Below are 5,707 nucleotides of genomic sequence, written 5' to 3'. Positions count from 1 at the left end.
GGCCTCTCTCAAGCGGTCTCCAGTCTTGACTCCTCCTTCCCTGGCTTTAAATATTGGTGCTGCTCAGGGCTTGGTCTTAGCTACTGCCTCCCTCTCCACAAAACACCCAGGTCTCTCCATCTACATTCTCTCCTCTGACAACCTCATTTAGACCCATTGAGACTTTTATGTATTTTTTATTTTTGAGACGGAGTTTTGCTCTTGTTGCCCGAGCTGGAGTGCAATGGCAAGATCTCAGCTCACTGCAACCTCTGCCTCCCGGGTTCAAGCGATTCTCCTGGCTCAGTCTCCAGAGTAGCTGGGATTACAGGCATGCGCCCAGCTAATTTTATATTTTTAGTAGAGATGGGGTTTCTCCATGTTGGTCAGGCTGGTCTCGAACTTCCAACCTCAGGTGATCCTTCCACCTCGGCCTCCCAAAATGCTGGGATTACAGGAGTGAGCCAACTCGCCTGGCCCACTGAGGCTTTAAATATTGTCTGTACACCAATGACTCCCAAATTTTATCCCTATCCTTGTCTCTCCTCTTGCTGTACACCTGGCTATTCCACATCTCTACTTGGATATCTCAAGAGCATTCCAAAACTGAACTCAGGAGTTTATTCCCCCAAACTACTCCTTTTTTAGGGTTCTCAATTCAGTGATTGTCTTGCCAACCTCTGGTTGCTCAATGAGAATCTTGGGAGTCATCCTGGACTCCCTCCCCATGACTCCAGTATCCAATCCATTCCAAGTCCTATGGGCTCTATGTCCTAAGTGTCTCAGGAGAGTATCCCTTTCTTTCCATCTCCACTGATCCCATCTCCCCAGAACTTCTGCAAGGGCATCCTAACTGGTTTCCCTGAATCCATGCTTGCCCTTAGCCAGCATGTTCTCTACAATATAGCCAAAATGATTTTCAGAAAGCAAATCTGATTATGTCACTCCCCTGTACGAAGATACAGCCACAAACTTGTTAAACACAAAATTATTTACCAAAAGAAAGAAAGGATGAAAAAACTTAAATATTCACAAATATCAGATTGGGCCAGGTGTGGTGGCTCATGCCTATAATCTCAGCACTTTGGGAGGCCAAGGTGGGAGGATCACTTGAATCCAGGAGGTCAAGGCGGCAGTGAGCTAGGACCATGCCACTGTGTTCCAGCCTGGGCAACAGAGTGAGATTCAGTCTCAAAAAAAAAAAAAATTAATTAAGTAAAAAATACAGATCAGTCAGACACACTTAGTATATCCATTTGATGAGACAGTATGCAGTTATAAAAAACAAGTGTAGTTCCAGCAAATGTTGTTAAGAATCAGATAAATGCTATTATTTAAAAATCTAGAGCAGTGGTGTCCAACAGAAATATAACATGAGCCTCATATATAATTTAAAATCCTTTAGTAGTCATGTTTTAAAAAGTAAAAAAAAGTTAAATTAATTTTCATAATGTATTTTATTTAATCCAATATTTCAAAAATTTAACATTTCAACATGTAATCAATATAAAAATTCTTATTGGGGTGTTTTATATTCTTCTTTCACACTAAGTCTTCAAACTTGAGTATTTTTTTGTTGGGGGGCAGGGTTTGGTGTTTTTTTGTTTGTTTGTTTGAGATGGAGTTTCACTCTTGTTGCCCAGGCTGGAGAGCAATGGCGCAATCTCAGCTCACTGCAACCTCCGCCTCCCGGGTTTAAGAGATTATCTCGCCTCAGCCTCCGGAGTAGCTGGGATTACAGGTGCCCACCACCATGCCCAGCTAATTTTAGTAGAGACAGGGTTTCACTATGTTGGCCAGGCTGGTCTCAAACTCCTGACCTTAGGTGATCTGCCCCCCTCAGCCTCCCAGAGTGCTCAGATTACAGGCGTGAGCCACAGCGCCTGGCTTGTACATATATATATATATATATATGTATTTCAACAGTTATGCATTTATTTTCATGTGTAAGAAGACAACCATAACTGCCACGTGAACATGACTGTGTGGATACACAGTTCAGCACAAGGCTAAAGTCAGAAGTGAGTGAAAACAAAATAGCACGTTGATTTAAGTGAAATAACAGAACAGGAGGCCTTTGGTTATGATAAAAATTGTGGAGGTGGTCTGTGAATGCAGAAGTTCAGGGCTCACTTCTCCAGGCTTAGGGTGAGATGCTGTGCTCTGGACTGAAGCCCCTGGGGTTCTACAGAGAAGCTTGCCCAGTGCACGGCCCCTGTGATGTTCTCCCAGGAGCCTGTGGTACAGCAAGACCCCAGGGAGGAAAGCACATTCTCTTTAACTTGTCCATGCTCTGCAAAATGTCTTAGAAGTGATGAAGCAATGATGATGATTCTCTTTCAAAGGGAAGAAGAATCTTCTAGATGTGGCATTGAGGAGGCAGTGGTTACAAGATGGGCTGGGCTACAGGGCCAGAGTGGGTCTTGGGGTCATAACTAGGGGACTGAAGGGACATCTGTCCTGGAACCGTCCTGGAGAAGTGCTTGTGTGTGTTTGGGGGTGGGGTGGTGCATGGCCCCTGTCAAGGCTGCAGGAGGCACACTCGGCCCTGTGCCCAGCATGCAACAGGCTCTCACCCCATGCCTGCTGACTCACTACAGCACCCGGGAGGAGGTGCCAGAAGGCAGACTGGGGGCTGCTAACATCCTGGGGTATCTGTGGACCACCCTCTCCTCCTAGGCCTGGGCCCCAGCCCCACTTTAGCACCACACATTCCAGAGTGAGGAAGTCCAGGGCTGTGCCCCCAATGGGTCCCATTCTTGTACATGTGCAAACCAAGGGGAGGTGTTTGCTATTACACTGCCTCCCCTAAATCCAAAGAATGTTGATTCCCATCATTTCAACCTCAGCATTTTCTTTTTTTCTTTTCTTTTTCTTTTTTTTTAAATTTTGAGATGGAATTTCACTCTTATTGCCCAAGCTGGAGTGCAGTGGCACGATCCCGGCTCACTGCAACCTCTGCTTCCTGGGTTCAAGCCATTCTCCTGCCTCAGCCTCCCTAGTAGCTGGGATTACAGGCAGCTGCCACCATGACTGGCTAATTTTTTGTATTTTTAGTAGAGACAGAGTTTTACCATGTTGGCCAGGCTGGTCTCGAACTCCTGACCTCAGGTGATCCACCTGCCTCGGCCTCCCAAAGTGCTGGGATTATAGGCATTAGCCACCGCGCCCAGCCAACTTCAACATTTTCAAAAGCACTTTTTTTTAAATTTTTGATATGGAGTCTCACTCTGTCGCCCAGGCTGGAATGCAGTTGTGCAAGCTCAGCTCACTGCAACCTCTGCCTCCCACATTCAAGCAATTCTCCTGCCTCAGCCTCCCAAGTAGCTGGGACTACAAGCATGTGCCACCACGTCTGGCTAATTTTTGTATTTTTAGTAGAAACGGGGTTTCACCGTGTTGGCCAGGCTGGTCTTAAACTCCTGACCTCAAGTGATCCGCCCACCTCGGCCTCCCAAAGTGCTGGGATTACAGGCTTGAGCCACTGTGTTGAGCCTAAAAAACACTTTTTAAGGGACTTTGGAGTTTTTCCTCAAACAGCTCAACCGTGCAAAGCCATGCTGGTCTCAGCACCCCGACCAGACAGCTACAGTCAGCACTAGGGGTCCAATTGTCCCCTGCAGACTCCCCCCAGCTTTCCCCTGGAAGTGGGGTGGGGCCAGCAAGGAATTCTGGGGGCGACGATCATGGTCCAGGAACCTTCTGGTGCCCAGAGGGTAAAGGAGGAGTGGAAGTTCTGACGGCGCTCAGCCCCACTGTGTCCTGGAAAGGCTGGGCCGACTTGCAGGCTGGTCCCCATGGAGGCTCAGAAGGAAAGTGTGCAAGAGCAGGTCAGGAAGGGAAACCAAGTCAGGAAAGGGCCCCAGCCGGGACTAGTAGTCCGCTCACTGCCTGACACCCGGCGGGCACTCTCAGCAGCACCCCGCAGCACTCTGCTTCAGGTGGCACGCCTTGCAGAAGAGATGGTTGTTGAGCGGGTAGCAGCCTTGGTCCGTGGGCTCAATAGACAGGAGGATCCTGCAGTCCTCATACCTGTAGCAATTTTCATGGAAGTTTCTTCCAGTGCACTCGATTTTGAAGGCATCTTTCCCATCCCGAGGAATGATGGGATTCTCACAGATGCTGCAGACGGGGGCAAATTTCCTGTAGAAGTCGTCCAGGCAGTACACCTCCTTCTGGCTGCCCGGGGCAAAGCTCTCATCCCCGATGCACCGGGCGCAGGTCACACACGTGAAGCAGGTGGGGTGGAAGGCCTGGCCCGGGGCCCTGATGATGTGCTCCCAGACCACCTCGCCACACTTGCTGCACTTCTGCAGCGTGTCCTGGCAGCAGGGTTCGCAGAGGGGTCGCATATTCTTCTGATAGAAGCTCTGCCCAGCCAGCTGGCGGCGGCAGATACGGCATGTGAAGAACTGGACATGGTACTGCCTCTTCATGGCCTCCACAGCCAGCTCCTGGGGGGACACAGTCTTATGGCAGAAGGCACGGATGTCTGTGGACGCCTCTCTCTCAACAGGCTCTGCTGGGGGAGGCGGCAGCTCTTTTTCCACGGGCCTGAGGGGATCCGGCCCAGGCTGGACTGAAGGTCTCTCCGCAGGGGCCTGTGGTGGGGGTGGGGACGGGGGCAGGTGCAGCTGCTCTAAGTCCGCAATAAGTGAGGCCCCCATTAGAGCAGGAGTCTCGTCTTCAGAAGGCAAGAGCACCGGCGGGGGCGGTGAAGCAGGTGGGAGGAAGTCCAGGTGGGGAAGCACGTCCTAACCATCCAGGACAGGAGGAGGGGGTGGACATCCCGGGCTGCCCGCGCCCCGGCGGCTCCGACCCCTGTGTATTTTATACTTACAGCATATCTCAATTCAGACACTAAATTTTCATCAGAAATACTTATCTCTGAAGACTTAGATTTTATAAAGTAAATTTACAGTTGAAAAGCAGATTCACATACCTACATTGTTCCAAAATACTTAAACATTTTCCAGTAACTAAGTCAAACATCAGTTTTTAAGTTTAAATGTTAAAGATAAATAACATCGTCCAGGGAGAGTGGCTCATGCCTGTAATCTTAGCACTTTGAGAGGCCAAGGTGGGAGGATCACTTGAGGCCAGGAGTTCAAGACCAGCCTGAGCAACACAGCAAGACTCCATCCCAACAAAAAGAAAAAAGAAAAATTAGCCAGGCCTGGTCGTGTGTGCTTTGTAATCCCAGCAACTTGGGAGGCTGAGGCGGGAGGATCACTCAAGCCCAGGAGATGGAGGCTGCAGTGAGCAATGAATGCACCACTGCACTCCAGCCTGGGCAACAGAGTGAGACCCTGTCTCAAAATAATAATAAAAATAAATTTAGTTCTTCACTGGCAGTAGCCACATTCCTCCTTCTCCTTCTTCTTCTTTTTTATACAGGGTCTCACTCCGTCGCCCAGGTGGGAGTGCAGTGGCGTAATCACAGCTCACTGTGGCCTGGATCTTCTAGGCTCAGGTGATTCTGGCACCTCAGCCTCACGGGTAGCTGTGACTAGAGGCACGCATCACCATGCTCAGCTAATTTTTTGTACTTTTAGTAGAGACAGGGTTTCGCCATGTTGCCCAGGCTGGTTTCAAACTCCCAGACTCAAGGGATCCACTCGCCTCAGCCTCCCAAAGTGCTAGGATTACAGGAGTGGGCCACTGTAGCCACATTTCAAGTGCTCATTTGCCACACATGGCTGGTGGCTACTGTATTTGTTGAATGATA

The 5,707-nt window shown here is 49.3% G+C and overlaps 1 pseudogene; it reads right to left on the bottom strand.

Moving 5' to 3' along the window:
- Positions 1 to 3,890: 3,890 nt before the first annotated feature.
- On the bottom strand, positions 3,891 to 5,502 carry LOC100611007 (filamin-binding LIM protein 1-like; annotated as a pseudogene).
- Positions 5,503 to 5,707: the final 205 nt, after the last annotated feature.

This window comes from Pan troglodytes, chromosome 9 (genome assembly GCF_028858775.2).
Source record: "Pan troglodytes isolate AG18354 chromosome 9, NHGRI_mPanTro3-v2.0_pri, whole genome shotgun sequence".
NCBI lineage: Eukaryota > Metazoa > Chordata > Mammalia > Primates > Hominidae > Pan > Pan troglodytes.
The sequence above is the reverse complement of the archived record's forward strand: the minus strand, read 5'-3'. Positions and strand labels throughout refer to the sequence as shown.